The 19,592-nt window shown below is 48.0% G+C and overlaps 1 protein-coding gene across 1 annotated transcript in view; it reads right to left on the reverse strand.

Moving 5' to 3' along the window:
* Nucleotides 1–19,389, reverse strand: part of LOC102553495 (uncharacterized) — a 510,601-nt gene extending 491,212 nt beyond the window's left edge. Inside the window, exon 1 of the mRNA XM_087589474.1 lies at nt 19,095–19,389. The gene's annotated coding sequence lies outside the window, so the exon portion shown is untranslated. The remainder of the gene's footprint in view (nt 1–19,094) is intronic.
* Between the last annotated feature and the right edge of the window lie 203 nt (nt 19,390–19,592).

Consider the following 19,592-nt stretch of genomic DNA (forward strand, 5'->3'; position numbering starts at 1 on the left):
TCCTCACCAAACAAGTGGAATCTTCATTACTAACAAACGGTGGCGCTCATCAACATGGCACACTACCAAAGTCTAATGTTCTTTCCCTAACTCTGCCAAAAATAAATAAATAAATAAAGATGGAGGAAAGGTGGTGTGCATGCAAATTAAACAACACTACCATTGCTATGGAAACTCCAAATAAAACCAGAATGGGACATTACTTACCGCTGAGAAGATGCCAATCATTTAAAAAAAGTAACAGCCAGACAGAAAATGACACGCCCCGTCCTTGCCACCCATTCTCCATGACTTTCATCAGCTTGGGCAAATGGGTCTAGGGAGGAACAGCCAGATCTCCAGTGCCAGAGGGAAGAGAAGCCACTCATCCACTTACTCCTCTCCAAGGAGAGAACATCACCTCAGACCCCAGGAGACCAGGACCTCCGTGTGAGTTACTTTCAGTCACTGTCTCCTGTCTGAACCCTACCCAGTACACTGTGGGGAACATAAACCTGCCACTCTTCTCTGTCTGAGTGGATGGTGAGCCACCGTCCACCAAAGGGAAGCATAGGACAAAGGAAAGGACTCCTATTCAGACCAGGCGCTTCTTTAGAAGGACACCTTTGTCTGCTAACCACCAAGCAAGCGCAGTAAGAACCCCTGCCTCAGCTCTACCAGGACAGCACCTCTGCCAGCCCAGACACAGGCTGTAGATGTGTGGGGCCCTAGGAGCAGTGCCTGAGGGATGGCTTTCACTATCCTCCTTCAGGCCTCACTTGTACCAACCTGAGTGAGACCTTGTCCCTCATTAGGACACTGCGAAGCTTTGCTTGATCTTCTTGAGTCACACAGAGGACCCTTCCTCAGGCTTCCTGATGCTCTTCTTATGTCTTTGTGATTGCACTTCACTGTCGTGCCTGGAAAGGCTCATCCCCACTACCCCATCCCCTTCAAACTGAGTGCTGCAGTGGTTCCTTCCCACCAGGAATGAGCCCAACCTTTGCAAACTCACTGAAAATAACATCTATGCTAGACTTTCCGAGAGAGGTCAAATCACACCATTCTAACATAAAGAGATTGTCTGGAGCAGAGAGAGAGAGAGAGAGAGAGAGAGACAGAGAGAGACAGAGACAGAGACAGAGACAGAGACAGAGAGACAGAGAGAGACAGAGACAGAGATAGGAGAAAGAAAATGTGATAAAAATATGTATGCATGTGTCTGTGTGTGTGTGTGAGAGAGAGACAGAGACAGAGACAGAAACAGAGAGACAGAGACAGAGATAGGAGAAAGAAAATGTGAATAAAAATGTAAATGCGAGCATGTGTATGTGTGTGCGTGTGTATGTGTGTGTGTGTGTGTGTGTGTGTAAGAGAGAGAGAGAGAGAGAGAGAGAGAGAATTGGTAGAACACAAAGTCAAGGATTCAGTTCCTAGAGCCACACAAAACCAGAGTGGCGGTACATACCAATATCCCAGTGGCACTTAGGAGGTAAAAGCAGAAAGATAACAAAGTTCAAGTGGATTTGAGGCTAGCCTAGGCTACATCACACACACACACACACACACACACACACACACACACACACACCACATAATAGGTGCGAGTATCCGAAAGCACTGGGACACTTTGAAATTGGGCAAGCAGCAGCATTAGGTCCAGCTAGGAGAGAAGAACTTGGCCCCGATCTGCAGGTAGGTGACAGACACAAAACTTCCAGTAGACAAAGGGAGAGCAGCTCAGACAACACCAAGGAGGAAGCAGGAGAGAGGTGCCCTCTGGGCAGCAATGAGAGGTACAAACTATAAGACTGGGGAGCCCACCGTGTTCCCACACACAACCTGCCACACAGGACGCTTGGAAAGGTTTTCCCTCAGAGCAACAGAGAAGATATGTAGACATTCAAACAGGATCCCCATCAGCAAACCATAGTGGTCTGGTGAATGGGCTGGGCACAGCACTATGGGAGTCATGTGTGAGGCAAACAGAACTGTCCAATGCAGAGAGGAAGACAAGAAAAACCATAGGAGAGGAAGGCCAAGAGGGAGATGAAGGAGACCACGTTTGTGTGCAATGCTAAACTTGGACGTGTTTGTCTGTGTATCATGTGCCTGTCTGGCACTCAGGAAGCCAGAAGAGGGTGTTGGACCCCCCCTGGAACTGGAATTAACAGATGGTTGTGAGCCACCTGTGGCTGCTGGAAACTGAACCCCAGTCCTGTGGAAGAGCAGTCAGCGCTCTTAACTGCTAAGCCATCTCTGCTTCCCCAACTGACATGTTTTTCAGAAACAAAGGCAGGTCTCTAAAGATAAGGGAAGACAGAATGTTGGTCCAACCCCTGTGGGGAGAACTGAGGCAGAAGGGGGAGGAACAGAAGTGGTTCACAGCAGGCAGAGACAAGAGCTTACCACCACAAAGTCCATCAGAGAAAGCTACCTCTGCTGACAGTACTGATCTTACGTTTAAGTCAACTGTCTCCAACCACAAAACTCAAGAGAAATTAGTTTCTAAAGTGAGCCCTGGCTGTTCACACTTCTGCGTCTTGGAGCAATTCAGTCAAGGTAGTTTGGGTCCATTTTTGGTTCAAACATGGCTAATGTTAAGTAACAAGGACAAACAGTTTACTTTGACCCACAGACTGAACAGTCACTCCAAGCCTAGGTGAGGCCTTTGCAGCTACATCAGGACAAAGATGGCTTCCCGATGGCAGCTGGCATGCCAAAGCAGCAAGCAGCGGGCCAGAAGAGACCAACTCATGCCCTGGCCTTTCTCTACCACAACCTCACTGTTCCAGTCACTCCAGGCCTGCAAGGACTGCTGCATGGGTGGACATAAGCTCTCAGGGCAGCTCTGCTGATGACATAGCTCTCCCCATAGGACCCACTTATCAGCTCTCTCGCCTTCTCTGAGTAAGAGTCTAACTTCTAGCCTTGAACCTCTAGCTTGCCCAAATGACCTCAAAGACCCTTGCCAAAGGCAGGTACCTGGAGAAACACAATGCCAGGACAGACATGGGAATTATTGTTCAGAAATAAAATTTTATAGCTGGAGTATACTCACTGACGTGGTTTTATATATAGCCTTTGGCAAGGGCTCTGTCACCCCAGGACTACCTCCTACAAGGGTCTGGCACCCCAGACCTGTCCTTCAGAGCCGTATCTTCCTTTGTTTCAGTGACCTTTGTCATAGAATTATAATTTTAGCCACAGCAGATTAAAGTTCCTAGGACCTAGACTGAAATGTTAGCACATGCCAACCAAATGAGGGAAGACTAAACCACAGCTCTCAACCTTCCTCTTGACAGCCTTTGGCTGCTTCTAGGAATTTGGCATTTGTCACTGGGCTTGGACAAGGAAGTAGGCTCAGGTAAGAATATTAGAAACAGTGTCCATGGGCTTTGTTTACTGCTTTGCTGAATTCCTTCCTTACGCGATCTCTTTGCTGACTACTTTAGTCATTACCTTGTGTGATCTCTTCACTTACTGCTTTCTAGTATGGTCTCCTTGTTTACTTCTTCGCTTGATTGCTTTGTCTTTGATCTAAGAACTGACCTCATGTTTTGGATGTACCTAGAATGATATAAAAGCTGACTGGGAATAATGAACCCACTTCAGCCTCCATGGCTGGAGTCATGTTATAGTCTTATCTAATTGTCTTTGTCTTTTCAATCCTCACTCCTTCCCTGGAGGCCTGGCTGACTGACTGAGCTGGCTTGGTCACCTTCCTAATGTTGCAACTCTTTAATACAGTTACTTGTGTTGTGATGACCCCCACCCCCCAGCTATAAAATTATTTCATTGCTACTCCATAACTGTAATTTTGGAGTGTTATGAATCATAATATAAATATCTGATATGCAGGATATCTGATATGCGACCCCCAAAAGGAGCCGTAACCCACCGGTTGAGAACCACTGCTCTAGAAGTACGAGCTTCTTGTGTGAAAGGCCAGGTAAAATAGAGGCACCACTACCTGATACAGTGGGTAGGAGACTATCAAGCTGGGAGGGGAACCAGAAATTATTCACGTCCATCACTTATGGGTGTCAAGCGGAGAAGGGGAAAGACACTTTGATGCTGTCTCAGAAGGTGACAACTCCACTTCAAGCTGGCCTTTTGGGAGACATTAACCTGTAGCAGAAAGACCCACATGATGGGAGCAGGGGGTGGGGTGCAGGGTGAGCAGGCCAGCAGGGCAGAGGGCTGCCAGGCCCGGGGGCATCTTGTGCACTGAGAACAGCACTGGAGCACTGAGCTAGAGAGAATGACCCATGAGATCAACTGGGTCTGCGTACTTCAGAGTGGGGGACACAAGCAGGATGATTGGGAGTGTTTGGGGGAGCACAGCAACAGTAAAATGGCCTTCTGGTTAGGATGGCCTTCCCTAGGCTCAGCTTCAGGCATGGCCATCCAGATACAGCATGACAGCTCCAGTCACCTATGACAGAAGACCTCATAGTCATCTGGCCACACAGCTCAGGGTTACAGGTGAGTTTTGCAGCCAAATCTGAAACAACATGAATGTTGACCTGGGTGCTGTAAGGGACTGTTAAGTTTCTAGAGGAGAGAGAACTGGGCATCCATAGACATGAAAATATAAAGAATTTGGGGAGAGAATCAAGCTCTTCCCCACAAAGGACCGCTGCCTGTGTTTCTCTTATGCTCCATTATTCCCTATTGTGTTTTATCAACCACATCTGGAAGAGCATCTGGGAAATAGACCAAAAGAACGAATTGTTAGAAACATCGGCGGGATGCTGAGATGAGAGGTGAAAGTTGAAGGAGAAACACAATGTTTCCCCAGTCTTCAGTTGTGTCTCTACCAACAGTTTGCGACAGTAAAATGTCGCCTTAGAGCAAAGAAACCCGACAGAGCCTCCAACATACACAACCAAGGCTGACATTTCAGCATCAAGGCCATTGAATTCAGTGCTTTCCATCCAGGGACTGAGCAGATCCTGGCCTTCAGCCACAGCTCTGCCACTGCACAGACTAGAATATAGCGGACCATCCTCTCTCTAACATCATCCAGGTCAAGCAAGTCCACAGCTGAACAGCGGCCCCCAGGTGGGAGGACAGGAACATGACAACAGGATGAGAAGGGGTCCCCCCAGTACACCCGAGTGCTGTCATCAAAGCCACCAGATGACTTGGGGACTGGAAAACAGGCCCAATGGCCCTCCCCAGCTCCAGACATGAGGTCCACAGGTTACCAAGAGGTGCTGGATCCTGCTATCTTAGGAACCCACCTTCAGAAGCAGTGGTCTAGCCCACAGAACTGGGCCCCCAAAATTCCCCAAATCTAATCAATTATGTGTATGTAAAAAGATGTCTGGTTTCCCATTGAATCCCATATGTTTTGAATGTGAGTGTATGCATGTGTATATGTGCACGTGTGTATGTGTGTTTGCATACACATGTATGTATGTGTGTATATGTGTGTTTGCATGTGTATGTGCTTATGTGTGTGTTATGTGTGTGCTGTGTATGCATGTACATGTGTGCATGCACGTGTATACATGTGTGTATGTGTATTATGTGTGTTGGCATGTGTATGTGTTTATGTGTGTGCTATGTGTGTGCATGCACATGTATGCGTGTGTGTGTGTGTCTGTGATGAGATGGAAAAGATGGTAAACAGATTGTGTAAAACACAAGCAGCTGGTCAGCCCCCCTGAGGGCTATAGGGCGCCCGTGGTTTCTCCTCACAGCGTTAAGTTAGAATTCTAGCTCAATTAGAACTGCCAAAAATATCTCACAGTAAAGTGCTGCCCTCCCTACACTTCTCGTTAGTACTGAAACCGGTTGCCTTCCTGGACTCCGCAGCGTGTACGGGGTGGAGAGCTGGCTTGTACACCTCACCGTTCACAGAGAACTATATAATATGCAAGAAAGTCATTACATCTGTGAACAAAACGGAGCGCGCGAGTCCCTTTTCTGAGGTCACACTTCTGAAAGCCGTAGAAGCATTGGAGGAAATGGTAGAAATGTCTGTAGTACAGAAAATGCTGAGGAGTCCAAACAACACAGCCATCCTCACTCCTCTCCTGGGGTAGTAAGAGCTAGGCAGGAAGAGCTCAGAGAGCAGCTAGAATTGGGCAGGAAGAGCTCAGAACATCACTGGACCACACAGAGGTTCCCAGGAGCAGAAGTCCAATGAGCCAAGAGCAAGACACCATCAGAGGTTGGCATTCGTGAATATTAAGTTCACTGCTAAGACTCAGTACTTAGGATAGAACCAACCACATGTGCCTCTCTGTAAGGCACTACAGCCTTCTCAGGCTTGGGACATAGCACAGGTGCATAGGAACATGAGGTAAACAGAGAAGATTTTTAAGCTATGAAATTCCCACTTTAAAAAACTTGAGAGGCTTCTCAATGGTTAAGCACACTTGATTTTGTAGAGGTTGCCAGCACCCACATGAAGGCTCACAACCATCTGTGACTACAGTTGCAGGGGACCTGATGCCCTCTTCTGGTCTCCACTGGACTGCATACCCATGACATACACACATGCAGGCAAAAAAAAAGAAATTTAATACAATTTTAAAAGAAAAAATTCAACCCCACAAACATATGGGAAATGAGTGTTAGCTACTTATATTGCTATGTCCAAACACCTGATAGGAACAGCTTAAATGAGAAGCTGTATTTTGGCTCACGGTTTCAGGGGGATTGCAGCCAGCCACAGAGGTGGGGGCATAGAGTGAGGAATCTCACAAAGTGATGGACAGAAGCAGAGAGCAGAAGGCCAGCCTCCAGGGGTGGGCACAACTTTCAAAGGTCTGCCTTCCACCTGCTAGGTTTCTCCTACTCTAGTCCCACGACAAGCTGGGACTGGGAACTCTAAGCATGAGCATGTCAGTGTGCCAGAGATGTCCAGGCTCAAGCAAGGTCTTGATAGCAAAATGGCACCAAACAGATCACAAAGACAGAGTGTTAACCACACAGGAGCTAAATCAAGAAAGCAGGGGGCACTCTACCTTGATCTCAGCTAGATCACAGGACAGGAAGCTGGGGCTCCACTCCACCCACACTCTGAAAACCTACGAGTCTGGAAGTACTCACTTGGGAGCTACAAAACCACTTTAGAGAGCAGGAACATTTGCCAGTGCAGAATTCAAAACACTGAAGATCAGTCCTTTAGTATTAACACTAATACCTAAAATACAAACACTGAGAACCACGGGCTGGGGGTCCTTATGCAGAAGTATTCAGAGCACATGTTCCCATCACGTTTTTAAAGGAGGAAGAGAAAATGGCGTGAAACCATTGCCAAGACACCAAGAGGCTGAGTGAGGAAACACAACAGCTTGTTCAGTCTCCCTGCTCAAAGTTCACGCGAGTCTCCATATAACCAACATGGCCTCTGAGCCCCCATTCCTGGACCACGGAAGAGATAATCACTGAAAAAAGAAAGGAAACTACACCTCCCCTGCTGCCTGCCACCCTGACTCCAAGCCCAGGGACATGACCAGGTAAACACAATGTAGGGTCCAGTTAGAGCACCCTAGGGAGAGGGAGACTTCTAGACTCAGCTGCCAAAATCACCTTCCTAAACATTTCAGACACACAGAGTTCAGTCTCTTGGGTGAGGCATGAGTGGGGTGGGGGTGAGCATGGAAGCCCTCTCTACTACATTTCATCAGAGCGCTATTGTAGGGAATGGGGCCATTGGCATCAGACACTTCAAGTGCCACCTATGCCCATCAATGGTGTGGCATGTGAAGTTCCTCCTTCCCTAAAACTGACTAATCTCTACAGCTTTTCTGGCTTGTCCCTTTGCTCTTACTACAAATGCCCCTGTGGTATGCATAAGGGGGAAAAAGATAACACATACCACACACACACACACACACACACACACACACACACACACACCACACACCACACACCGCATACACCACACACACACCACATACACACACCACACCACACACACACACACCACACATACACACACCATATACCACACCACACACTCCCCCCCATGCACACACCATACACACATACCACACACTGCACACACACCACACACCACACACCACACACCACACACCAAACACACACTCACATACACACACACAAGCACACTCACACCACACACACACACATACACCACACACCACACACACACTCCCCCCAAATGCACACACCACACACCATAAAACACACACCACACACTGCACACACACACCACACACCAAACACACACATACCACACACCACACACACACTCACACGCACACTCACACACACCACACACACACATACACATACACCACACACACATACACACACCACACACACACATACACACACACCACACACACACCACACAAACCATACACACACACCACACACACACACCACACACACTCACATACACACACATACTCACACTCACACACACACCACAAACATATATACACACATACACATACACCACACACACACCACACACACACCACACACACCACACAAACCATATACACACACTCACATATACACACACACTCACACACACCACACACACACCACACAAACCATACACACACACCACACACACAGCACACACACACACACATACACACACATTCACACACACACTCACACACACCACACAAACCATACACACACACCACACATACAGCACACACACACACTCACACACACACTCACATACACACCACACACACACATACACCACATATACACCACACACACTCACACACATACACACCACACACACTCACATACACACACTCACACGCACACTCACACGCACACTCACACACACCACACACGCACACACCACACACACACTCACACACACACTCACACACACCACACACACGCCATACACACACACCAGACATACACACACTCACACACACACACACCACACACGCACACACCACACATGCACACACACACACTCCCATCTTCTGCTGTCTGCAGCAGAGTGTGGGCTTCCAGGAAGAAAGTGTGCAGACGACGCTGTTCACCTCAACAACAAAGGTGCTAGAAGGGCTCGGGTGATGCTTCTGCACATGTTCTTTGCTGTGAACTTACCACCTTCCATTTGCTTCCTCTCTGTCACTTCAGCTGTCAAACAAGCTAGGGCAAAGATTCTCTGGGGAGACAGAGCTGGGAGCCCCACAGGGAGAGGCGGTGCCACCTGAGGGTGCTGCCATCTTGTGGCAGGTGCCTGCTCCTCCCATCGGCTCTGCTCTGTTTACTGGGAGCTGCTCTGAGCAGCTGTAGGGATCCCTGGGCTCCCACAAGCACACTCACTCTCCATGGCTGAGACTCTTGGGAAGAGGGAAGTGGGGGCTCGAGGCAGGGTTGGAACATGTGGAGGAGCCAGCCATGCTGTCAGCTGTGACCATAGAGCACTGGAGCTGGCTACCTTAGGCTTACCAGATGTGCAGTTGTCTAGGGCTGTCAGCACGAATCCATCATCCCCTCAGACTTTCCAAATTGTTGTCTCCCACCCAGCGCCTTGGAGCACTTGCTCTATATCCATAAATATGTCCCCCTGGGTCCACATGCACCACTGTGGGACAGGCCAAGAGAGGCCCCACATGTAGAGCTTTGACAGTCCACGGACAGAACGCCTGTGAATAAAGGGTTAATGGGGGCTGGGGGTGGGAGTGGGGGTAGAACATTCCTCATGCCTCAGTCTCATAAAAGCCAGCTGTGGTTTTCTGTAACGGTCTCTGTCTGCTGCGAAGAGAAGTGTCCTTAGTGAGAAGTGAAGACTATATTTACCTGTGGGTGTGAGGACAGATGCAGTTATAGACTGTGCAATGGCTTTGTCCTTTTACCATGAAGTGACAGAACATATCCAAGCCGAGGCCAGGAGGTCCACTGTTACCTCACACAGCCTATTGTGTCCACAGGTACTGGTTACAAGCCCCAGTAGGATAGACAGGCAGCCTGCTATGGTGGCATTCAGTCCTGACCCTAAGGGCACGATCAGCTATTTGAGAAGCCTGTGGCCTTCCAGTGCAGCTTAAGTAAAGTTACTCACAGGGTGAGCATGGAGGGAAGCTTGCACACAATCAGCATGCCCACAATAAGCAGGCCTCACACCAGTGACAGGACAGTGTTGCAGACTAACCATGGTGACAATCCTTCAGTCCCAGAACTCAGGAGGCAGGGGAATTGAGAATTTGAGGCCAGCCTGGGTTACATAAGGAGATACTGTCTCAAAAAATAAAAGTAAAGGGGAAAATGAGGTGGAGAAAAACATCCAGTCCCTCTAGACCAAGGGAGAGCATGAATGTCACTCCCAATCAGGGACAGTGGGCACACAGACACAGAGACAGGATGTCCCTCCCCTCTCAGCAGCACTTGCCATTGGCTGTGTGTCTCTATAACTTGAGGCAAAGAGAGGACGACAGCTTAAAAAGTCCTAGGCAAGTCTCGTCCAAATGGAATATCTGCTTTTGGACTGGGATGAGTTGAGGGGTTTTCTTACTATTCTCATGCAAAAGCAAAGACATGTTTCTCAACACATGTATAAAATACATGTTGAAAGTAAGAAAGACTAGAGGCAGAGATAATCTTTGGGTGGTTTTCTCCCTCTCATCCTGGGATAGTCTAGGGCCTCACACATGCTAGGCAAACACTGCACCTCTTAACCACACGTTCCAGCCCTTGGGTGATCTTTATTATTAATTTTTCTACTTGTCTAATTTTAAAATTTATTACAATGAGCTCATAAAGAAAAATAAATTGTTGAAATTAAATGAGTGATTCTTATCTGGGAAACAAAAAGACGTTAATGGAAAATTACCAGCATCTAGAAACCATACAAAGCCACGCCTGGCAGAAATGAGATGCTGCCTCCCTCTGGCAGAGACAGCAGGCCACCCGCCACTTCTCTGCAAAGACACAGCACAGTCCTCAGAGCCTCGGCACCTGCAGCTCTGCTGGATCAGGGATGGACTTGGCAGTCTCCAGCAGCTCTTCCCAGCTGGTCCAGCTCATTGTGCAAGAGCCTTCCAGCCCTCTCACGGGCTTTCTCTAACCCTCCTAGCATCCTAGGGGGGTCGGGTTGGCTACATACATCCTTCTCTCCTGCCACCATTTTATCAATGAGTTTAGAAAGCCTGGAATCTGTGCCTATTTATTTATTTATTTATTTATTTATTTATTTATTTATTTATTTATGTGAGTACACTGTCACTGTCTTCAGACACACCAGAAGAGGGCATCAGTTCCCATTACAGATGGTTGTGAGTCACCATGTGGTTGCTGGGATTTGAACTCAGGACCTCTGGAAGAGCAGCCAGTGCTCTTAACCACTGAGCCATCTCTCCAGCCCTGCATGCCTCTTTCTAAATATCTGTTGTGGGGGACCATTTGTCCAATGGTCTCACCTTAGATAGCCTGATTCATCACCTGTGCCCACATGCCATTCTTCCCAATGTGACAAGGAGACTGCTACCTAATAATGTGCACACACATACATACACACACATACACATTCACATACACACCATACACACACATATACACATACACACACATGCACACACACACGACAAGGAGACTGCTACCTAGTAATGTGCACACACACACATACACACACACACACACACACACACACGCACACACACGCACGCACAGGCGCACAGGCGCACAGCCTTGACAGGCTCAGAGCCTTTGCTCTAATCCTGGTTGCTCACACTTTGTCATTCACAATGCCTTTTCACCCAAGAAACTTCTGGGCAACCCCAGATATGCAGTTGTATAAAATGTGTGCAGCACAAGTGCATGCACACAGTTGTATAAAAGGCACACAAGTCAAACAGTCATGGTAGCATGTCAAAAGGAACTTAAATTAGTCCCTTCATGTACATGTAATTTAGCCATTTATTGACGATGAAAGCAAATTTGCATAGTGATAGATTAATGTCTGTCTGTTTGCACAACACAATGCAGTTCAAGGATAAACTAACTTGATGAGAATCACAGGTTGAGGAACTGGAAAATGCTGTCTTTATTTCTCGTAACTAAACATATGTTTGTTCAGAAGCAGAAGAGTGCAAACATTCAGCAAAAACAGCATGCGGTCATCTTGAACGTGGCCTGAGCTGCTGCAAGCAACATTTGCAGCAGGGTGATATCATAGAAGAACACGTGTGTGTGTGTGTGTGTGTGTGTGTGTGTGTGTGTGTGTGTGATGTGTTCAGAACCCAAGCTGCAGTGAGGTTCCAGGATGCAACACAGGTGTGCAACACAGGTGTGCAACACAGGTGACCAACACAGGTGACCAACACAGGTGACCAACACAGGTGTGTGCTACCAGGAACACCTCAGATTCATCACACATTTGGTCTGAGAAATATTTTTTGGTACTTTCACATATAAAAATCCTTACTATTGCCAAATGTTTGGTGACTCCTCATTCAGTTACTATCTGAGGGTCATGACTCACAACAGAAGGAGCTTTCCTCTAGCCCGGGGTTGAGTGTACCTTACAATGGGGCATCAAGTGCTGTGTGCAGTGTGAAGAACACTGCACTGAGCCCGACTGGGGTGGATACAGTTTGTACCACTGTGAAGGCAGAACACACATGGAAGGCAGTTCACACATGGAACTGTCATGAGCCCAGTACCACAACACACATGGAAGGCAGTTCACACATAGAGCTGTCAAGAGCTGATTACCACAACACACATGGAAGGCAGTTCACACAAGGAACTGTCATGAACCGAGTGCCACCACACACATGGAAGGCAGTTCACACATGGAACTATCATGAGCTGAATACTACAATACACATGGAAGGCAGTTCACACAGGGAACTGTCATGAACCGAGTACCACAACACACATGGAAGGCAAACATTCCTCTGGTTCCTTCCCCAATGAAGTCCCAAGAAAATGGATTCTGGCTGGCAAGTTTTCAGCAATAACCAACCCAGCTACCTTTCCCTCCTCAAATTCCAAGGAATAATTTCAGTGTTGGTGAGTAGGCTAGATTAATACATTGAATCCAGGCTGTTTGATAAGAAAGGGAATCCTGATTTCCAAGATATCAACATAGCGAAGTTTGTATTAGGACCCATGGTGGCCAGCAGTTCCAACAGCCACCATTTAAGTACCAAGTACTACCTGTGGCTCTGACTCATTTACTCATTGTCTGGGCAGCTAGCTCCAGGGACTTAATGACCCTATCATGTGTCTCCACATCCATGAAGGGATGGGCACTCAAGGGCTGTACTCTGCCTCACTTCTGCATCTCCTTACTGAGCAACAGTGTCCAGCCACTTGTGAAGTTCAACAAATGCCATTTGAGGACCAAATGCCACAGGGAGAATGGAGAAGCTGTGAGTTAGATGAATAAACTGGGAAGAATGTAACGTCCAGAGAAGATGCAGTCCAGGAATCATGGGTTACTTGTCCTTGGATCTGAGAGGTGGAAGCTTCCATGACACCCTAAATTCACAACCTACTGTTCTGATGCCCTCCTGGCCCAGTGGGTGATGACCCAGGCTCCATGTTCTCAGATGGAGACCTTATAGCACATTACAGCACCCAGGACCTAGGATTCTCCACACAGACTGACAAGGACCCCTTTCTAGAGTTGTCCTGGGTATCTCCTGGGTTTATTTCAGCTGTCTATGAAGAAGACATGACTAAGATTCATATTCCAAAACTGGAGAACAGTGTAGGACTGGCTTCAGGGTCAAAGTCCTACATGGAGGTTCTGGAAGGCAAGACAGACACTTAGACCAGGCTATGGCAAGAGACAAAATCTTCACTAGTCAGCTTGTTTCAGGGGCTTGGGGCATTGGTGCTCACTCACTGGCCCCATGTGAGCTGTGCATGTGTTGACAACTGTCATGTGCTTCATGGTGTTGCTGGGCAAGGTATTGCCATGACAATGCACGTGTGTGGAGTTAAACAAGTCAGAGGCTCAGAGAAAATAACTTGTTTTCTTAGCACAAGGTCCCAGGAATGAGAAAAGAGGTGATTCCAGATAATGAACAAAACCCAAAAGAAGGAAGAAGGCCACACTTTCATGCAGAGGTAATGGCTGCTTTGAGAGAAAATGACCAAGGGGGAAGAGATAACCACACTGTAAGACACAGACCCAAGGAGGAAATTACATCTAATATCAACAGTGCTAAGTGTTGCCCATTGTAGGTGCTGAGAGGTTTTCTCTAAGTTAAGTCTTTTCCCCATAAACAGAGATTTCAAACTCTCTGCTATAAACCAAGAATGACAGCCAAGATACTTATAATAGAACTCAACTTCCATTGTTTTTAAGCAAAATAGCTGGAAAGGTGGTTCATATTCTATGCATTTCAGTGAGTAAACAACACAGAACAATGAGTGCATCCCAGAATTTACCTTGTGTCGGGTGTCATAAGTCACTAGAGAGGTCCGAAAGCATGCAGAATTCATGTGGAGGTCACTTGCAAACAGCACACCAGGCAGGGCCAGGGACTCAGCATCCATAGACTTTGGCATCTCCATGGGGCCTGGAACCCATTCCATAAGTGCCACACCCCATTAGAGCCAGTGTTGGTTTTCTAGAACCAACAGACTGTGTAATACAATGACTTGTGCAATCTTTAAAGATACAGCAACACTGAGGGGGGAAATGATGATAATTCCAACCATTGCCCCTAGAAATGAGTATGGTCATGAGGCATTAAACCACCATCACAGGGAACCTCAAGGACGATACATAATCATTAGTCTCCATATTGAAATTCAGGGCAGAGCCATACTTGTGGACACACACCTGTAATCCCAGCACTTGGGCTGGAGAGGATCTCAGTGAGCTCAAAGCCAAACTGGTCTACACAGGGTGTTTCAAACCAGACAAGCAAGTAAACACATGCACAAATGCACACATATACACACACACGTGCAAACACACATGTGCACACATGCACACATACATTGTGTGCACACACACCTGGACACATATGACACACACTTTGCACACACATGCACATGCACAGACATGTGCATGCACAGATGCACATACAGATACACATCAGTTGTCTCTAAAATGATTGAAAACACCCTTTGGACTGAATACTTTCTCCCAGGGGCCAAGATTTTTTATGGAACCATTGTATTCCCAAAAATATCACTTTTAACTTTCAAAAAGAAATCATATGTTAAGCATTGATCCAATACCTCCCACAGATACAGGAGTCACTCTTTCCTGCTTTCTAGATAAGTCCTGATTTAGAATACTTGCAACAAGCTCTGTGGAGCAAAACCAGAACTGTGATAAAGCCTTCCCTTCTGCATCTGGCCTCTGGGTAAGCTCTGTCCCTCAGAAGCAGCTGCAGAAAGCTCCAGCCATTGAGCAAACCAGGTGACCTCTATGAGTCTATGCTGGCCAGGATGGAGGCTCATAAGGGCTGATTTCCATCAAGGGGGCAGGGCAGTGGGAGTGGGGAATAGAAGGAGTGGTGGCCTGGAATCTCCAAGTGGTGACAGGTTTTGTTAGATCTTTGAACTTCTGGGATCCAATTTGCATACCACAGTGGAAAGGCATTTACCCTAGGCCTGAAGCTTCAGAATAGAGAGGTCAGGTGGGTCAGGATCAGAGGGTAAACAGTGGAACTTCACAGCTTTCTCGGGGGAATAAAAGGTCTGCAACCACCAGCATCACTGTCCTTGCTAGTGCGAAAGCTCGCCCCAGCTTCCACATCAGTGCCAAAGTCGCCTACAGCCTTCCAGCAGCCTAGTCCTTCCATAGTAAGCACATACTGGTAGACTGAGGAGGAGCAAGGGTTGGGTCGGGAGGGGATGGAAAGACAAATGCCACTGTGTCCACACTGACCTTAGTATAAAGTTACCACACTCTAGCCTCACTCTCCAAAGTCGGGCTAAACCAGGGGACCCTTACCTGTCAGAAATAGCAAAGTGACCTAGGCAAGTATGTGTCCCCTTTACAAGTATTAGTAGTAAAGCTACTATATGCCCAAAGATCATAGGACAGGACCCCCCATGGAAGGCACCACCACTTCGGTCCCAGAGCATGAGGTAGAAGCCTGTCAGAGACAATGTACCCTGACTGACTCCAGACCCTGAGTGTCGGGGAAAGTAAAGCTCTAGCCAGGTACAAGTGTGACCTCTTCACTCAGGATCATGGTGGGTACAGAGCCAGGAACCCATCAAGTTCTTTCACTGGATCACCTAGGACACCTAGCACCCTGCCTGTCAGCGTGCACCCCGACTTCCATGTTCTCAAGTCCTCCCTGTCTATGGTGGGATAGAATCTTCAGGAAGGCAAGTAGCCCTTTCCCGTGGAACAGCCTACCCAGGGGCACCCGCTGCGGGCCGCACTGGAGGGGCTTCCTCACAGCGCAGGGGCTTCCTCACAGTACACGTGAGGGGCAGACTGGAGCAAGGACACCAGTCTGAGCTGAAGAACTGACTCAGTAGGATGGGACCTGCAATCACGTTAAGATTTTAAAATTCGCTAACAATGACTGGAGTGGCAGCTCAGAGGTAACCACTTGCTTAGAATGTGCGAAGCCCTGGTGGCGTTTCATCCCAGCACCAGAGGTTTTAGCAGACATTTTAGTAGCAACAAGACCGTACCCATCTTGCTGGAAGATTCACTTCCCACTGGGAAGCCATCTTTAAAACCTCATCTGAAGGACCTTCGGATTGAGTAGTCCTCTCTCCTGAGGGATCCTGGGGGCGGGGCAGAGCTGTGCCCAGGGTATGTGAAGATCCACAGCAGCGCATGCTGCGGACCCTTTCGCCAAAGGATGGTCTGCCTCTGAGGAATGTATCAAGGGACACTTGGACATCCAGAAGTGGACAGGAGACTGGGGGTGTGGCTCCGTGGTGAAGGCTGCCAAACATGAGAAAAACCCTGGCATCCATCTTAGCACTAGGGGCTCGGGGGAGGAAAGAAAAGAAATCGCCAAGTCTTCAAGACAGAAGAGTGCGCACAGCTGCTTTTCTCTTCTTAGGAACTAGAGAAAGGCTTGGGCTTCCGGCCAGGGACCTCCAAATCACGTGATCTTTCCCAGACACTGCCACTGTGGCTCGAGGGCTGCCTGCCTGGCCTCTGCCATGGCACTCAGCTGTCCCCATCAGACATTGCCCTGAACCCCCTCTGTGTGGAAACACGCAGGCTTCAGATGAGAGCCGGCCCACGCACACCAGAGTCAAGATGACGAAATCACAATGTCCAGGTGGAGACTAAGTAACAGTTTTCTCTAACTAAAAACTGTTTTCCGCTGTTCCACAGGGAAACCGCTCCATGAACTTTCCTCCCTAGTTTCCATTACAACACACTGAAAGGTAATTCTGACAATTAGCAATCTTGCCTTTCACATTACAAGAATAAAAAGCTCGGTGCTTGCGGCTCTGCCAGCAGGAGAAGGAACTGGGAGGGGGAGGGGAGACGTTGACAAAGTGCAGAATGAAAGCCAAAAGAATTCTGGGTTTTCTCCCCCAAAATGAACTCGAGATTAAATTCAAAATCAGACCGCTTGAAGGGGATCATGGCCATGGCGGTGAAAAGCCCGGAATAACAAGAGCAGCAGGATAAAACGCATACAATTAGAACCTTTATTTCTGAAAGACTTTGATGAAAGTAATATTTGCTAAGATTTGAAAACACAGAGGTGTGTTAAGTACGGTATAAAAACAACCTTGTGTTAGCTAATTGGATAATGACACATGTTACCAAACTGTCAGCTTCCACTGTGTGCCTTTAAAAGTTCCGTTTATCAAGCGTGCAATTTCATTGTTCAAATACCCAAACCACACAGAAGTGCTCGATAACCAGTGTGAACCCAGCACACATCCCTTATGCAGCTGGGAACACGTAAGCCCTCCTGCTCTCAACTCCCGGGGTGGGGTGGAGGCAGGCTCACCCCTCGATGATCCAGCTCTGGTGGAAACTGTCAAAGTTTCTTGTCTTAAAACTGCACAGCCGGGGCTGGGGATTTAGCTCAGTGGTAGAGCGCTTACCTAGGAAGCGCAAGGCCCTGGGTTCGGTCCCCAGCTCCGAAAAAAAGAACCAAAAAAAAAAAAAAAAAAAAAAAACTGCACAGCCATAGATACCATGGCTCTCTCGTCAATGTCTCCAATTTTTAATTCAAGGAAGGAGTTTGATGAGACCTTAGGCTGAACCAGAAAGAAAAAGTAAAAATCACTCCTGGTTCCTCTGAAGCCTCAGAAAAAGGTGACGCAGGGTAAGACCTGAAGCAGCAGCTATGAAATCGCCAACCTTTACCCACCTGTGCTCCCTCGGCAGCTTGGGCAGACTCCGTCTGTCCCCACTGCCCCCCCCCCCAAATCCTACCTCAAGCTGAGTTCTTTTACTCTTTCTTATTTGTCCACCGAACCTAATTCAAAGCCAAAAATTTAAACAGCAACCGAAAAGTACTTTCAAAGTGGCAGTGTCTGTGGAATGGCTGCCCTTTCTGAGGCTGTGAGCCTCGGACGGCTACACACTCATTTATACTTCGAACGCCATGGACCCAGTAACAGAAAACGACCTCAAAAGATAGCTCCCCTTTATCTGCCTGCCCTGCCCTGGTGCTGGGTCTAGGAACACTGTGTCTGATTCCATGATCCGACCTACAGACAAGGATGTCACACATGTCTACAATCACCAAAGCACAACTTTCTGCCAACTTGAGAATCCAAGTCTGGGTGGCCCACATCCTGCACTGAGAGAGACATCTTCGGCACAGTAAAAGCTCCCCACAGAGAACTCCCAGATTGGGTCCAGCAAACACAGGTCTCATAAGGACACCATCTGCTCCCAACACCGTGGGTCTCTAAGGATCATTAGATCTAGGCTGTGAGAGCAAACACCTCCAGGGACCAGAAGACACAACCTTGGAGTCCCCTCAGGAGGGTCTGTCTCATCCAGAGCAACCCCACAGCACAACAACCTTGACCCACCTCTGATCTGGGTTCACAGCTACACACATGTTCCCCTTTGGTGACCCATGTCTGCCCCCCACCCTCAACTCCCAGAGAGGACTTAGCTAAAGACTCATAGCAAGTTGACCCTCAGCAGTCGCACACCCACATCAGGGCCAGTCGAGCCCTAGAACATCTTCTCAAAACTCCAGAGGAACCAGTCACCTTACCTGGTGCCAGCCCGCGTCTGCCCGTGGACTCCTCCATCCCTGTCAACGCAGAGTTGCTCCCTCAGAAAGCAGGTTGCCAACTACAGCCAACGGCAGCTTTCGCAGTGACGAGCGCAGCTTGGGGCCATCCACAATTAACCCGAATGCTGTGTGGTCACAGCGAATCAGCCACCGGAACCCAGCACACGCACAGAGAGCCAAGGAGGCTTTCAGAGGGACCCGGAGGTGCCGTCCCCAAATGCTACACTTCTTCTTCAAGATCGTTCCAGCCAGCCCCTTCTGCTATTTTTACTGTACCATAATGCACTAGGTCTGGCTTTTACCCTATTGAAAGAACATGAATATATTATTATCCACACAAAAGAGCAGGTTATTGTTTATGAATTACCAGCCTTCCCAGCAACAAAGGCTATTTTCATAAGAAAACTCAATTTCATTTTAGCTCCAATTTGATTACCAGCTGAAGAAAGGAGGCTCTGCTCTCAACCCTCAAAGGGT

The sequence above is a fragment of the Rattus norvegicus genome, chromosome 16 (assembly GCF_021556685.1).
Source record: "Rattus norvegicus strain SHRSP/BbbUtx chromosome 16, alternate assembly SHRSP_T2T, whole genome shotgun sequence".
NCBI classification, from domain to species: Eukaryota; Metazoa; Chordata; class Mammalia; order Rodentia; family Muridae; genus Rattus; species Rattus norvegicus.